A 17,291-nucleotide genomic window follows, 5' to 3' on the forward strand; every position below is an offset into this window, starting at 1 on the left:
CTAAGCTTGCTAAAAAACATAACATAAGTTTTAAAAATGGTCGACCTAGTGAAAAGTGGTGGCAACTACTTAAAAAGAGGCACGGTTGTGTTAGTCTTCGTTGTCCAGAAGCTTCAGCTTCTATACGAGACATGTGTATGGATAGGACAAAGGTTTCCATATATTTTACTTTTTTAGAAGTTCTGATACAAAGTAAAAATTTACAGGACAAACCAGAATGTATGTGGAACATGGATGAAACAGGGATGTAACTAGAGCATAAACCTAGATGTGTTGTTGCCAGGAAAGGCTCAAAATACATTCGAACAAGTGCACAGTGATTCAGAAACACTAAAAATTTGGCCAAAATATAGTTTTTTGAGTAGCGTAATTTCAATAATGTTATTAGCTAACTATTTTCTATTGTTTCTTATGATTCTAATGGTATAAAAAAATAAATACTAAAATAATATATTTAAACGTTAATATACGTTTGAAATTGATCGAAAACAGCTTTTTTTTTTTCATTAAAATTTTATTATTATTAAAACTTAATTTTCTCCTTATATACAAAGTTTTTTATTTTAGTTTTTATAACATGCAAAGATAATAGATAATTCTATTTTAATCTATAAAGAAAATTTAAATATGTATTTATACAAGTTGTAAAAAATGCATTTAAAAAATGCTTTTTTAACGATTTTAAACTGTTTTTATGGTGCTAGGACTTTTTACCTTAGACTTCCTTCACGAAGCCAATTCTTTTTTTAAAAAGTATTTGTATCATTCAATAAGAAATAAAAAAAGTTAGCTGCCCCAACTTGCCCCATTCGGAAATAATGTAGTTTTAAAAAGTTCATTTTATAGAAAAAATTAGCAACTTTCATGTTTTGCGAGTTTTTCCTGACACGTCTGAACAAAATTTTTAATTTCATTTTATTCTAGTACATAGCTTATGTAGTTATCTCTGTTGTAGAATATATATATGTATATATATATATATATATATATATATATATATATATATATATATATATATATATATATATATATATATATATATATGCATACAAAAGTTAAAATAACTTATCTCTCTTTTTAGTTTAAAATGAATATAAAGTTTATTAAACATCAGCTTTATTTAGTTATTAAAGACAGAGTTTTAGTCGATAAAAATGAATTGCTTCAAAATTTACTTTTTGATTACATTTTGGAAGTTAATCAGACAGACTTGCGTTCTTCTAAACAATATAGAAGTATACTAAAAATAATAGAAAATTTTATTCAAAACATAAAAAAGAAACTTAATCGAATAATCGACAACCTGATCGCTTTGAAATTACAGAAGCAAGTTGGCTTCAATCAGATCTAGTTATTCTAGAAAAATTAAAAGAACATTCCATTGCATCAACTTTTAATAACATAACGTATCAAAATGAAAAGAAAACACTCGGAAGAAAATGCCTTGAATGGGAACAATCAAGCAGCAGAACAAAAAGAAGAAAGAGTGAAAAAATGGGAACAAACCATACTTATGACGAGTTGATCTTATCTGCTATAGTAAGTTCAAGGAGAAGTCAATGCTATAGTCTGTGTTTTACTTTAAACCAATTGGTTTCTTCTCCCAGTCAACCCAATAAAGTAGCTAATATGATTAAAAATGAAAAGCCTATTATAAAATTATCTCCAAAAGAAGGTTTGGCTTTGATGGTCTCAGCTGGTTTGTTCCAAAGAGCTTGTCAAAAAATAAGGATTACAGCTAAGGAAAGAAATGCAAATATATATCCTTTATATAGTGATATTTTATTAGCAAGAAAAGAATGCTATCCTTATGGCATTATATTTAGGGAGCAAAGAGCTGAAATTAAACTTCAAAGTCTTCTTGATCACACAATAATTCGTTTTTTTCAAATTGATTCAATCATAACTCAAATTATGCAACTAGAGAATAACGATAAAACAAAATGAATATTAAGTTGTAAATGGGGGTTTGATGGTGCATCTGGTCAAAGTGAATATAAGCAAAAATTTGACAATGATAGTTCGAAAGACACTGATTTATTTAGTACCACTTTTGTTCCTTTGGATCTTTCATTTGGAAACATTTCTGTTTGGGCAAACCCTAAACCATCGTCAATTAGATTTTGTCGACCAATATGAGTTCAATATCTAAAGGAAACAGAAGCTATTTTGAAATTTGAAAAAGAATATATTCAAAATCAAATAAATTTACTAGAGGATTCAGAGTTTGAGTTGATAAATGGTTTAGAAGTAATTGTAACTAAAGTTAAATTTAATTTAAAATTAACAATGATTGACGGTAAGGCTGCCAATGCAATATGCTCAATTTCTTCACAACAAGTTTGTAATATATGTTCAGCTTCTCCTAAACAAATGAATTCTATTGCATGTGGCTCAATACCAACTCCAACTTCTAATATAGATAGCATTGAATTAGGTCTTTCTCCATTGCATGCTCGGATAAGGTATTTTGAATGTTTGTTACACATTTCTTACAGACTTGAAATAAAAAAATGGCAAATTCGTGGTAATGACGACAAAAAAGTTTGTGGAAAAAAAAAACGAATCATACAAAATAAATTCATCGGAGAATTAGGGTTAAGAATAGATTTTCCTAGGCAAGGTGGTTCTGGAACTTCAAATGATGGTAATACTGCCAGACGAGCATTTAAACATTTTGATTTATTTTCTTCTATTACAGGCATAGATAAAGAATTAATAGAACGTTTAGCAAACATTTTGAACATAATAAATTCAAGTTATGAGATAGATAAAATAAAATTCAGTGAGTATTGCACTAAAACAGCAAAGCTTTATTGTAAAAAATATAATTGGTTTTATATGCCTGTATCTATGCATAAGTTATTGCTTCACAGTTCTGAAATAATTTCAAAGTTCTTGTTGCCAATTGGATTATATTCAGAAGAAGCTCAAGAATCTAGAAATAAAGATAATAAACAATTTAGACTTCACCATTCAAGAAAAGATACAAGACTCCATACAATTGAGAACAAACTTCACTATCTTTTTATCACAAGTGATCCAATAATATCAACTATAATAATTTCTCAAGATAGAAGTAAAGTTAAAACAATTCAATTATCAAAGAGCGCTCTAGAACTTGTTAAAAAATCAAATAAAAATACCATTGATGAAATCCAAAGTCATAATGAAACTGATAATGAGTACACTGAGTATGACAATGAAGACGAAGATGAAAAAAATTATGAATTAGTTACTGAGGAAATAGATTAAAAAGATGTATATGAACATAATGAATAAGACAATGCTGATTTATTTTAAAGCTTATTTTTCAATTTAGATGAAATATAAAACGTATAGATCATGTTAACTAATTATTTTCATAATTTTTGATTTAGTTTTCAAAATAATAATTAGTTTAAAACTTAATTAGCAAAAATTGCTCAAGGACAAGGTGGTGGGGAGCGGGGCCCAGTAAAATTTGCTACCCCTTGACCATACTTAACCGTTTTTAAAATATTTTAAGTCTTCTTTCCTTGTCTACTTTTTTTTACATCTTAGAGTAAATTTTCAGCAATTTTGAATAAATATTTTTGACAAAATTAATTTTGGCCTAATTTTAAATTATTCCTGATCACTGTGAAGTGGCAACAATGAAACAATTACTGCTATTTGTTGCATAAATGCAGCTGGTCAAGTTATACCACCTCATATAATAGAGAAAGGAAAAACTGTACAAACTCTTTATGGTTTTGATACCGAAAATGCTCCAAGAGGAGCAACATGGAGTGTGTCTGAAAAGGGCTGGACAAAACGAGGTATTGCGGAGTTATGGTTTGAGAAAACATTCCCTCCAAATATTGGCTCAGCAAGACCACAGATTTTAATCCTAGTTGGACATGACTCACACAATTTTGTTGAAATGATTGAGCTGGCTATCGTAAACCAAATTGAAATTGTTGAGCTTCCAGCTCACACCAGCAACTGGTTGCAGCCTTGTGACAGAACAGTTTTTAAGTCACTGAAAACTGCCTATTCTGAGGAATCCCAAACAATGATGAATGACTACCCAGGTGTAGTTGTTTTGCTTTTTAACTTTTGCGGTTTATTTTCAAAAGCGTGGAAATTTGCTATGACTGACACAAATATACGCTGAGGATTTAGAGCTTATGGAATTTATCCCTTTAATCCAGATGCTATTTCTAAAGAGGCATACATCCCAAACATTTTATATAGTAAAATTTCATATGCTGTCCCAGGTCAAAATGTATGCAACATTTCAATAATAAACAACCTTCCATTATTGTCTGATCTATCAGAAAACAACTTTGCAATTAACTCGCTGTCTTCTACGAAACCAGAAGAAGAAAATGAGTTTATTGATTTTTTAATTCAAGACAATGCTGTGCAATACTCAAATATTGTTACAGAACACAGCTATGCAAGAATCAAACCGGTAAAAGACAATGAGTTTATTGATTTTTCTGTTCAAGACAATACTCTGGATTTGAATATTGATATATGTCTTGAAGAAGTAAAAGTAATTGAATCAACATTCAAATGATAAAAAAAGGTTTTTTGCAAAACATTAACAGATCTTCCATTTCCATTTGGTAATTCATCTTGCCTATCAGACAAAGATTCAGATGTTCTTACATATCCTTTTCCACAAATTAAACAAACAAAAAAACACTCAAAAAACTCTAATTTAAAGTTTTTTGTTCTGACCTCAGAGGAGGCTTATAATGCAAAGCTTGAAGATAGGGCTTCAAAGGTAGCTATTGGAAATAGAAAAGTTGAAAAACAAAAGATTTTGAAAGAAAAAAAAGAAAACTCTGCAAAAAAGAAGCTAGATCATATATCAAACTTGAAGAAATTGACCAAGGTGGAAAAAAATGATATTTTATAAAAAATTTTTTTTAGGTATTTTTGTTCATGTTAATTAATATTAATGAGTGTATAAATAATTTAATTGAACAAGTTATCTTGATTTTATGGAGTGCTTTTAATTTTTTTTTTAATTTTATGATAATAAATCAATTATAATGCCCTATTGAATCAAACACAGCCAACGGCCAATAAATGGTTAAGATGGCCAGTATTTGGTAAAATTGTTTACCTTTATTATCTCGGTTATATATAATTTTATGTTATTTATAATCACAATAATTTTTACTTAAAATGTCAGAGCTTTTAATTCTCTAAAATTTTATATATGGTATGTAACATATACTTAAGTATTTTTCTGTAACGGGTGTTTCTTGTAAAAATGTGGCCAGTAATTGGCGTAAGTACCCTATACCACTAATCTCAAAATATAACTGGATAGCGGATTCTATTGCTTTTTCCGAAAAAAGTTAAAGCCCAATTGGCCTCCCAAGATGGCGGCGATTTAAATTCCTAGCAGTGAAACCGATAAACATTCTATTTTAATTTATCAAAATACAAAAGAAAATAATTAAATAAGACTAATACATTTGTAAAAAGAAAAAGAAAAGAAAAACGAATTTTATAATTATTAGAGAAAAAAATGGAATTACCTTTTTGAATAATTGAATTTATTATTAAATGGCATTAGTAAAATTTACAATTTTAGTTACCCAATGCTATATGCTAGAAGGTTAATAACATAACAGCATGGTATCCAGCAAACATGTCTAGCTACAATTTTATATTCTCTTTTTTTTTTAGCAAGATACCAATTTGTGCGAATGCTGCATGAACTAATAACCGAGTGCTGTGAGTACACAAAAACTCAGGGGTTCCTTCTAGAATTATATTATAGTTAAATGCTATTGTTTCATAAATTAAAATATTCCAAAAGTGTCATTTATACTGTTAAAAAAAGACCAGGCCTGAATTAAAGTTATTTATAACAACTTTTAAAACAAATAAAAAGTAAATAATTATTTCTTATAATTTAAAGGATTATCACTCAAAACAATTAATGATACAAATGTATGTAAAAATACATTTGTTTGAAAAAAATGCATTTATTAAATCTTTAATATAGAAATATTCAAAACACCTCTTTGAAACTCTTCTTAACTTAAGTTATATATACTCTTTACCTGCTGGTAAATATTATGGTTATATGTTATTGTTTGCTGACTTTTATATTAAAGATTTTTATATTAAATTGTAAGTTGCAGTTTAATAATTTTATAAATATACAGTTTTATTTGCATAAAAGATTGATAATATGACATATTAAATTCAAGAAACCCATTTGGCAAAGGATACAAGCAGGATTGTGTGCATGTAACAAGGCTCGTTGGTTTCCATTTCTCGACAAAGCATATAACTATATCATTAGTCTTAAAAAAATTAACTGGTACGCAAATGATCTTGTCTAGTCTAAAAACTGGTTTCATTGGATATTTGGTAGCAATTAAATCTATATATATATATATATATATATATATATATATATATATATATATATATATATATATATATATATATATATATATATATATATATATATATATATATATATATAGTGATATAAAATCACTATATATATATATATATATATATATATATATATATATATATATATATATATATATATATATATATATATATATATATATATATATATATATATATATATATAGTGATTTTAGTACAACCTAAGTACAACCAAATGAAAAATAAGGTACAAATAATTATAAATAAAAATATTCTAGAAGGAACCCCTGAGTTCTGTGTACTCACAGAGTGAGTACACAGAACTCAGCTAATAGTTCATGCAGCATTTGTAATTTTGTGGTGTCTATTTAAAAAACTGATTTATATTAGTTTATTTTAAAAAGATATTCAGCTGCCTACCATGCAGTTGTGTTATTAACCTTCTAGCACACAGTATTGGGTAGTTAAGAACCAAAAGGTACATAAGTTATATAAAAGACAATATTAAACAATTAATTTATGGTAAAACTAAAATTAAAGGAAAATAAATAAATGAAATATAAATAAAAAATGATTAAATTATTTCAGTTTTTTACATTTAAAATATTTTAAATGAGAAAATTACCCAGTAGTTAACTACTAGGTTCAAGGTATATTACTAGTTTCTTGTGTGTTCTTTACTGATAGTAAATAAACTAACTTGTAATTAATTCAACTAAAAATTTTTATCTTGTTTAATTAAATTGATTTTTTTTTTTAAAAAAAGAAAGTTATTACACAAACTTATTAAGAGTATATTTTGTTAAACAAAATATTATATGTATTAGAAATTTACGTAAATATGAAATATTGCGTTTCTTTCAAAAATAATTACTATGTAAAACCGAAAATTATATTTGTATTTGAGGCTCGTACATTTACTTTCATATAAAAAAATATAAGTTCGCAATAAAAATTTATCTATTTGTAAAAACCAAATACGCCGCCATCTTGGGAGGCCAAAACTGGCTTCAAAAAATTTGCCGTATACGCTATCCAGTTTTATTTTGAGATCAGTGGCATAAACTCACAACACCAAAAATGCCGCTCTAAAAATGGTGCCGTTATTGACATAGTTTAAACATAAAAGTTTTTATAACATAGTTTCATTTAGCAGTTACGTGATTGAAAAGTATTTCATATTTTTTCTAAAAATGCTATTTTATTATTTTTTCATTTCAAAAATAAAACAAAATTAAAATAATGAAAATAAAAAAATTTAAAGCTATGGGAATCTATAACTTATATAATATATTTTAAACTTATTTTAAAAATGTGTCGTAAATAAGTAAAGTATATAGGTGTAATATCAAATTGTATTTGAAAATATTTGCGGTACTCCCACACCTCAATTAAAATAAGTTTGTTTAATAATATGGTTTTACGCTATTTTTAAAAGGTTATTTATGTTATATATATTTTAACAGCTATATGCGTTTCCGAGATCGGCATTTCAAGAGATGCGTTCTTTAATATTCGGTAATATATTGATAGGGATGCGTGCTCGATTTAGTGATAAAGGATGCGACGATTTAAATACTTTGTTTTCAATTGTATGATCAAAAATGCTGATTTGTAAGACTGACAAAGAAATTGACGCCTTCAATTTCAATACATATATTGCAAAATTCCCCTCATTGAACAACATTGATTCTGTTAGTCTTGGACAAGAACTCAAAATACTTCGACTCTATTTGAAAGCTCTTGGCTCACGTCGAATTGGGATACTGAATGACGACAATGAAATGGAAGATATCGAAATAGAAAATTCAGATAACGTGTATTGACAGAAAATGACTACAAAACAGGAGCTCATAAAGAAAAGAATCATCTTGTGCACCGATGTCTTGTATGCACTTACAAGTAAGTTTTTTATATTTTATTATGTGTTCAGTTATTTAATCAATTTTAAAATTAATTATGATTATTTTCCATACTTTAGATATATTCTGCAACGGAGAGCATTAGGCGGATCTTTGGCAATGAAAAATACGTTTCATATATATCACCATATTTTTGACGCTAAGTGTTGATATTGATGAGTGCGAGAGAGTATTTTCCGCTCTTAAACATGTAAAAAAACAAGTTAAAAAACAAATTGACCTAGGAACAAACGCGAGATACCTTACTATGTTACTACAATGTGGATATTTTAGAGGAATTCCTTTTAGATAAGATTGTTAATATATTTGCAGCAGGAAGCCATGAACGCCGCCGCCTTCTTCTTGGATAGTTTTTTTTTAATATATATTGTATATTTAAATATGTATTTTTGTATTTATATAGTTCATAATTCAAAGTTTGCATAAAACATATCTTCTTTAAATGTACTTTTTGCATAGCCATCATCCTTTTTTTAATCTGTCTGAGGACAGGTTATTACGGAGTGATTTCTTTATTTATATACAATAATATAAACTGTATAAAAATAAAAAACTTTAATTATTATAAAACAAGTTTATATCTGTTTCGAAACGTTACAAAAATGCAAAACATGAGTTCGATACTTATTTATATAAAACTTAATTTAAAATATTGCACCAAAACATTTTTCTTAAATGAATTAAAACGCAATACAATTACTATATTGTAATTGTATTGCGTTTTAATTCATTTAAGAAAAATGTTTTGGAGTTAAATTTTAAATTAAGTTAATTTAAGTCCAACATTAATAATAGCTATTACTATTGTTGGGTCTGCGGACTTTCTAAAATTTAATTTGTCAACATTGCGATCGTTAAAAACTGTTTATAGGTTCATAATTTTTCTTATGAAAAAAGTCATAATACGTCTTAAAACATCTACTTTTTTTTCAGAGCAATATTATTATGCAAAATACTAATACAATTGCGCTCAAAGTTGAAGACTTTAAATCAAGTGATTAATAAAATTTAATTTGTGCAAACATAAATATTGAAAATGATTGTGGAATTTCTTTAAAATGTAGAAAAAATGAAAATTTGCCAAAAGGCCCATGTTTAGATGAAAAAGTAAAAAGCCCATGCGGGAATCCCGCATAGCCTCTGGGGCAACCACGTCTCTGTTCACGTCATCTATAGTAAAAAGAAAAGAATTGTATAAAACTAAGAATTCTATAAATACAAACATCGAACAGACAATATTTAATTCTGTGGCCTGTAACAATGACGTTGTTCAAAAAGAAATTCAAAAGTAAATTTTAGAACAACATCATAAAAATGTTTCAATCTTGTTTGTTTATTAGATTGGCAATCATTCTTTAAGAAAGAAACACCATGGAAAGAATAAATCAGAGATCAATTTTTTGATTGCCATGATGTAATTTAATTTAACATTTTGCACAGTATTTTTTACTTTTTAAAACTAAAAAAAATAATTTCCAAAAAAATATATATGCAATTATAACTTTGCAAGTGTGCACTTATAACTTTGCAAACATGCAGATATAACTTTGCTAACATGCACTTATAACTTTGCAAACATGCATTTATCACTTTTCAAAACCCTTTAAACGAAAACTGAATAAATTAAACAAGGAAAACTTGAATTTAAAAAAGACCAAACTAAAAAATAGGCAGCTCAAACAAGTTTTCACAAACTTATTTGAGCAGCCATATTTCAAGTACAATCCATTTACCTTGGTAACGTTGCTTGGAAAAAATTAAAAGAACTGTTGTTGAAAAAGCTGCTACGGAATTTGTTTTTAGTTGCAATTTTTTTTATCTTTACTTGAATACTGACTACTATTTACATGAAAATTTCCTTTAATATTTTTTTTTAGTTAATAAACCTCATTTTTTATGCTAATAATCTAAAATACTCAATTTAAAAATCTAAAATATTTATTTTTATATAAATTACTACTATTTTTAAAACTTCCATACAATTTCGCCTCATTTGAGAGCCAAAATTATGAACGCTTTTGAAGAACTTTTTTTGATAATATTAGAAACTCATTAAATGTTCAAGGGTCTTGGAAACCTCTAAAAATATTTTTTATTCAAAAATTCTATAAATCCTTTGTTTTTTTATCATATAGAACGCATTAAAAAATACAAAACAATTTTTTTAAAAACGCACCATTTGTAAGAAACTTAGAAAAAAATGATTTAAAAATTTGAAACTAACCTTGATCCTTGTTAAAGTCTTATTACTTGCATACAATTAGGGGCAATTTTTGGGGTATTTTGACACTTTAGCACTAGGTAAATTTCAATATTTTTGTAATCATATTTTTTATGTAATCAATTTTTTTTAATATTTGCCCCAAATTTAGTTCCTTGTGTATTAGTATTTTCAAAACTTCATATTTCTGAACACTGCTAATATTATTTATATAAATAATAAATACTACAAAACTAACAATGTATACACAACATTTTTAAAAAAATGTCCACCTTTAGCATTAGATGTGAAAATTTCTCCACAATTATTGACACACATAAAAAAAGTTTCTTGACTTAAACTTTATTTAATTTAAATTTCTAGAAGTCAGATAATTAGGAATGTACCGGAATTCCATTCTGGCCGGAATTACGGTCGGAATTTGTGACTTTTAGGTCATTTCTATTTCAGCCTGAATTATAATATTTCTGGCCTGAATACAGGAATTTATTTTTTACTTTATTTATTTAAGACATCTGATACAGACTATGTAAATTAAATCAAAAAATCATTGTCCTACAGGGCGATGAAGAACTATGGGTAAACCTAGGTAAAAAATACAAAATTTTTAACAAATACAATGTAATTTTAGGTAAAGCTACCGTTTAGCGCTCTAAAATAATTTGATCTTTTCGCTTGTTGCACTCTCATTAGTAGAAATTTTTTAAACATTAGAAATTTAATTGAAATTATAAAAGAAAAAAGATTGCTGTCCTATGCCAAATTCTCAGTCAATGTAGTAACACTTCCTTGTGGAAGCAGGCTAAATGTAGCAACAACCCTTTGTATCAGCAGGCTATAAGAAAACGGACGTAGTAGCACTCCTTCGTAGCAGCAGGCTATACGATAATGGATGTAGCAGCACTCCCTTGTAGCAGCAGGCTATAGATAGTCGATTGATGCACTAAAGCCAATAAATATTTTTTATGTTTATATTTAAAAGTCACCACTTTGAGCAAGTCTCCACACGAATGCGCAACAAGCGACAAACTAAAATTATTTTAGACCGCATATCTGTAGCTATATATATATATATATATATATATATATATATATATATATATATATATATATATATATATATATATATATATATATATATATATATATATATATATATATATATATATATATATATATATATATATATATATATATTTATATTATAGGTTATAAATATATTATGTAGCCACGATGCTGAGGTGCAGGCTTTCACTTTTAATCTTAAAGGTAAAAAACTACATAAATATAAATCTTATTCCGGCTGGAATTCCGGCAGGAGATTTTTCAACAAAACTGGCAAATCTAGTTTCAGCCTGAATTCAAAATTTCCAATCCGGTACACCCATAAAGATTATATAATTCTAAATTTTAAACTTTTTAAATTAAAAATATTGGAGCAATTATAAAATATTCTATTACTTTTAAAAGAAAATGTTGAGAAAACAAAAAGAACTTATTTTTAATTAACAAAATTACATAACGTTTTTAATTTCAATAAGATTATATAGCAGTTAAAAACTGTGTAAATATTCACAAGTTAAAAAATGTGTAAGTGTTCACAAATATAAAATCAACAAACCATTTAAATCAGCAAAATTAATATAATCTTTGAAATATGGCACAACTTCTTCCAAGCAGAAACCAGAAAATTGACTTGAAAAATGTAATAAAGTTCCGCCTTCATCAGTTCGAAATTCAAACCAATTGTATTGGTGCAAATCATTATCAAACATAAGCTTAAGAAGAGCTTTCACTACCTGTTAGTAGAAAAATTCCTTATCATTATCGTTGTCATCATCATTGTCTTCATCATCATTATCATCATCATCATCATCATCATCATCATCATCATCATCATCATCATCATCATCATCATCATCATCATCATCATCATCATCATCATCATCATCATCATCATTAGTGTCATCAGTGTCATCATAATAATCATTATCACCATAATCATTATCATTGTAATTACATACCTCTGACAAACCATTATCTATGGCAGTCATAATTGGAGTGTATCCTTGATCATCAGTTTCATTTAAATATTTGTAAAAATTATCTAGATGATACTCTTGAAAAATGCTAAACAATTTAAAAAGTCTGTTAAAAAAAATCAATCAAACAAACATTTGCTAGATAATAAATGTAAAACATTTTTTTGTAAATTCAACTATGTAATTGGAAACAATATTTTAGGAAAACATAGGAAACAATAATTAATTTGGAAACAATATTTTAAAGCAATTAAAATATTTGTTTAGAGCAGCATTAGCTAAATGTTGAAATTGTTTATGATCTGTTAGGTCTGGGCTTGAACTATAATTCAACAAAATATCAGTCATTTCAAAATAACCATTGAATGCTGTTATATGCAGGGCTGTTTGACCATTAATATCAATTAAATTTTGAAACTTTTTAACTTTAAGAGTTTCTTCATTGCAGTGAAATTATTATTAGACACATTTTTGAAAAAAAAAAGTTCCGCCTCTGTCAATAATGTTTCTTCCACATTGCCACTAATACTAGAAATATATGACTGTGATTCTGAAATGTTATCAATACTTTTGTCATCTATAAATTCCTCATCAGTATTGTTGCTACCCTGTTCTGTATAAATGCTTTGCTCATCTTCTGAACCGAAGTCAGATGAATTAAATTTATTTTTTATATACAAACGTTTGTTAAATGGAAGTTTTTTTATTAAACGAAATGTTTCAAGTTTTTCAAGACGATCATCTTGTTGCTTTTCTCTTGAACGAAGAGAAAAAATTTTTTTTGTACTGATGTTTTAACTTCTTATTTATTTTTCTTTTAGTTTGTTTTTTTCCTTTTTTGACTTTTTTTTTATATTCTTCATCACTTGCAATAAAATTGTAGTCATCCTCATCACAATACTCGTTATCAATCAAAGTGGCTGATTCAGTTCTATACTGGTTTCTTCTATAAAAAAAGCTTTTAAATCTTTTTTAAAAAATAATTTTTTTAAATTTATAATAAAAACTGTTAGTACACTAAATATTTATATGTATTTATTAAAATTATTTAAATTTTAATAATAATTACATATAAATATTTATTTATATGTATTTATTAAAATTTATATAATTTACACAGTTTACGCTCAAATACACAGTAGTATTTATATAACTACACAAAAAAAAAACTTTGCCATAATATATACTAATTCATAAACACTACCTGCCTAAACACCAAACCTCAGTTGATGTATGTACTAAAGTCTACGCTGATTGTAAAGAAATGTAATAGAATATTGTATCCACCTAGAATATCATACCCCATTAGCCAAATTCATTTCAGAGGCCTGGTCTCGAAATTAATTCGATGTAGTAACCATGAGCGAGACTAGGTTTTTTCAAACCGAGACGAGACCGAGACGAGAAGTTAGTACTTCTCGAGAGGTAGAGAACGAAACGAGAAATTTAACGATTTTTGAAAACAAATTTATTAAAATCCAAGTAAAAAAAAAATGTAAACATGGTTTTGACAAATAGACACAAATGACATTTGTCAAATGTAAACAACTTTTTCAAATATTAATTCAGAATTTTTTTGCCAAACTTTTCCAAAATGTTTTCTCTGAATAAGATGATTTGTTCTACTTTTTCTGGGTGTAAGTTGTGTCTGGATGATCAGACGACATTTCCACCTGAGCTAAAAACTCTCTGATTTAGTTGAACTTGCTGGAATAGCTAAAATTTGTCTAGCTAATGAAGAGAGTTCTGGCAAAGTATTTGAATGCAATTTCCACCAATCAAGAATTGGAAAGTCTTTTTTGGCATCAGGGAGATATTCATACTGGCACATTTCGCTCAAAATAGGATTCAGTTCAAATGTGTTTCAAGTCTGACGTTTAACTTGCGCTTCAGTTTTGAATTAGGAGACAAACCTGCTGAAAGGACTCTGGCAACAGGTTGGCACTCAACATTTTCCTTAACCTGTGAGGCTAACCATTCTTTTGTTGTTTGAAATTTTTTGAAGAGCTTCAATTGAAGTCCCTTTGAAGCAAGATTTAAGTAGTTTGCTGCAGCACTCAATAAGTTTCCAGTGTGACAAAGAGGAAATCTTTTCTCAATGCAGCTTTTCAAGTTTTTTGCATGCAAGACACTGCAGCCATTTTTTCCATCCGTCTCAATAAATTGATCAATTTTGTCATGGATTAAATAAAGAGAATCGGCGACAGTGTTAATTGTTGGAATAGACTCAGCCGACCACGTTTCTGTAGCTTCTTTAAGTGGTGCCAAAATTTCTACTGCTCCCTCGATTGATTTCCACAGTGATGCACTAATGGTCTTTGAAGAAAAAATATCTTCATTTGCACATAAGCTGATAATTGCACTCTTTAGATGTAGGACAGAAGCCATGCAATCCAGTTCACTATTCCATCTTGTGTCAACAGATTGGCGTAACTGTCTAAAATTGATTCCTTGAGCGTTTGATTCTGATTCAAGCAACTCAGCTGCAACTGTTGACTGGTGAGTTAAAGAAGCCAAATCTTTGCATGTTTGCAACGTATCATCCATTCCAGCAGTCATTCCAAATGAGTCTCGAACTGCACATTGCAAAATATGATTGTTGCACAAGTATTGGTCAAGGCGCTTTGACAATTTGACTGCAAGTTTCATGTTACTTGCTTGGTCGTTCACGCAGTACATTGGCAAATTAGCAGGCAAATTTAGTTCTTCTAAGTAAATGTCCAGCTTTCCTTTAATTAAGATACCTGTGTGTCTGCCTGGGAACTGTTGGACATGGGGTGTTCAGTGATGTAGTCTCCAATTTTCGTTAATAACATGAAAAGTCCAAGAGATGTAGCTGTCCTGAGCTCTAGAAGTCCAAAGGTCAGAAGTAAATGCAGCACTTTTTAGATTTGGCGTAATCTCCGTTATTATGCTCTTCATTCCAACTTGAACTTCTCTTGACCGAATTGAAAGCTTTCTTGAATATGTTGTTCTGTGATGAAGGCTCAGTTTAGGGTTTGCAATGTCAAACAATTTCTTGAAACCTCTTCCTTCGACTGCTGAAAAGGATGCCAGATCAGTGCAAAAGTAATCCAGCATTTCAGAGTCAAACTGTTTTTGAATGGAATTGTCTTTGTCATATTTGGACTTTGTTTCAAGCATTTCGACCATGGTTCATTGTTTCTTCTTAGGAGAAGGAAGAAGAGAGTCGTCAGTTTTTTCAGAATACTCAACGTAATCTTGGCTGTGTTTTTTTTCGAGGTGACGATAAAGTCCGCTTGTGTTTCCATCTTTTGTTTTCAAAGACTTTTTGCACGCCTGCATTCAGCACCGTCACTTGTTTTTTGAAAATATCTCCATATTTTGTTTTTTCTTGGTGACATTTTTGATCGTTGAAATGAGGCAAGAATATATCTTTTCAATATGAACAATATGTATCAAGTTTAATTTCACTGGTCAACTAATGAAATTAAGTCGAAAGTGCACCATTTTATACAAAAAGTTTTTGTATTTAAAATCTAATTAAAAATATTTAAAATCTAATTAAAATTTTTTAATTAGATTTTTAAAAAAAATCTAATTAAAAAATCTAATTAAAAATCTAATTAAAATTACGGAGTCAAAATATTAATTAATTAAAAAAACAAATTATTAAGATTTTGTAAATTATAATAATTTTTAATTTGGAAAATAATATAATATTAAAGTCTCGTTCTACTTCTCGTGAGAATTTTCTACTTCTCGTTTCTCACGAGAAGTCCTATTTCTCACGAGAAACGAGAACGAGACGAGATCTCGCTCATGGTTACGATGTAGGTAAAAAAGTAAAGATGGTTACTTTGTTATTAAAAAAAATCAAATAGAACAATACTGTCGCTGCTACTATTAGCTCTTAATTCATCATGATTACTTTTGAGGAATCGCGAAAGAAAACGCAAATGTATTTACATTTTTTAAAGCTAAAAGAAAAAAAGGAAGCCTAATAGCCTATTGAATATTGTTATTAAATAGCAAACATCTTTTTTTAATGAAGTATCTCTTAAAATACCGAAAAATACAGCTGAATGGTTATCAAGCAAGATGTTTTACCATAAGAAAATTAGTGAATATATCATTTACAGATATTGTGACCATAAAAAGGAAGGGAACTGCATCTATCTGAAAAACATAAAAATGCTACAAAATTTCAAAATAAAATAGTTACCTGGTTAAATGTTACATGCATTAAATCTATGAGTAAAATATTATATATTGACTATTTGAGATCAGTTGTGTTACTTTTTGATTGATTTATTCCTAGAATAGAATATTGAAGTTGTCCTGTTAGTTCTAGAAGAATGTGTACTGGGTTTACTTTCACTTTTGTGTTTACTTACTTTCACTTTTGTGTTTTTTAAAACACAATAATGATAAAATACTAAATACAATGAAAACTATAAAAGAAAAGATTTAGGCTCTTTCTTGCACAGAACAGTTACAAAGTGTAATCATCTTTTAAAATTAACTGAGTCCTAAATAAAAAAGATGACAGTTGCTATATCAGCATATCCAGAACTAAACTATTTTTAAACAGATGTATCATTGTTTAAAAATTGAAATAACACTTTTAAGAAATGGCTGTTTAGTTGTAATGTGTTTATTTTGTACAAATGAAATTGAAATTTAAACACGAATCATTTGTCTGTCAACATTTATGTTATAAATACTCACAAAGAACTGCCTTTGTTT

The 17,291-nt window shown here is 27.9% G+C and overlaps 1 long non-coding RNA gene across 1 annotated transcript; it reads right to left on the reverse strand.

Moving 5' to 3' along the window:
• Nucleotides 1–12,020: 12,020 nt before the first annotated feature.
• Nucleotides 12,021–16,908, reverse strand: LOC136084554 (uncharacterized). The gene is made up of 3 exons (XR_010640636.1): nucleotides 16,768–16,908; nucleotides 12,564–12,669; nucleotides 12,021–12,338 (listed from the first exon to the last, which is right to left on the reverse strand). It is a non-coding gene; the product is annotated as an uncharacterized LOC136084554 (long non-coding RNA).
• Nucleotides 16,909–17,291: the final 383 nt, after the last annotated feature.

This window comes from Hydra vulgaris, chromosome 09 (genome assembly GCF_038396675.1).
Source record: "Hydra vulgaris chromosome 09, alternate assembly HydraT2T_AEP".
Classification (NCBI taxonomy): domain Eukaryota; kingdom Metazoa; phylum Cnidaria; class Hydrozoa; order Anthoathecata; family Hydridae; genus Hydra; species Hydra vulgaris.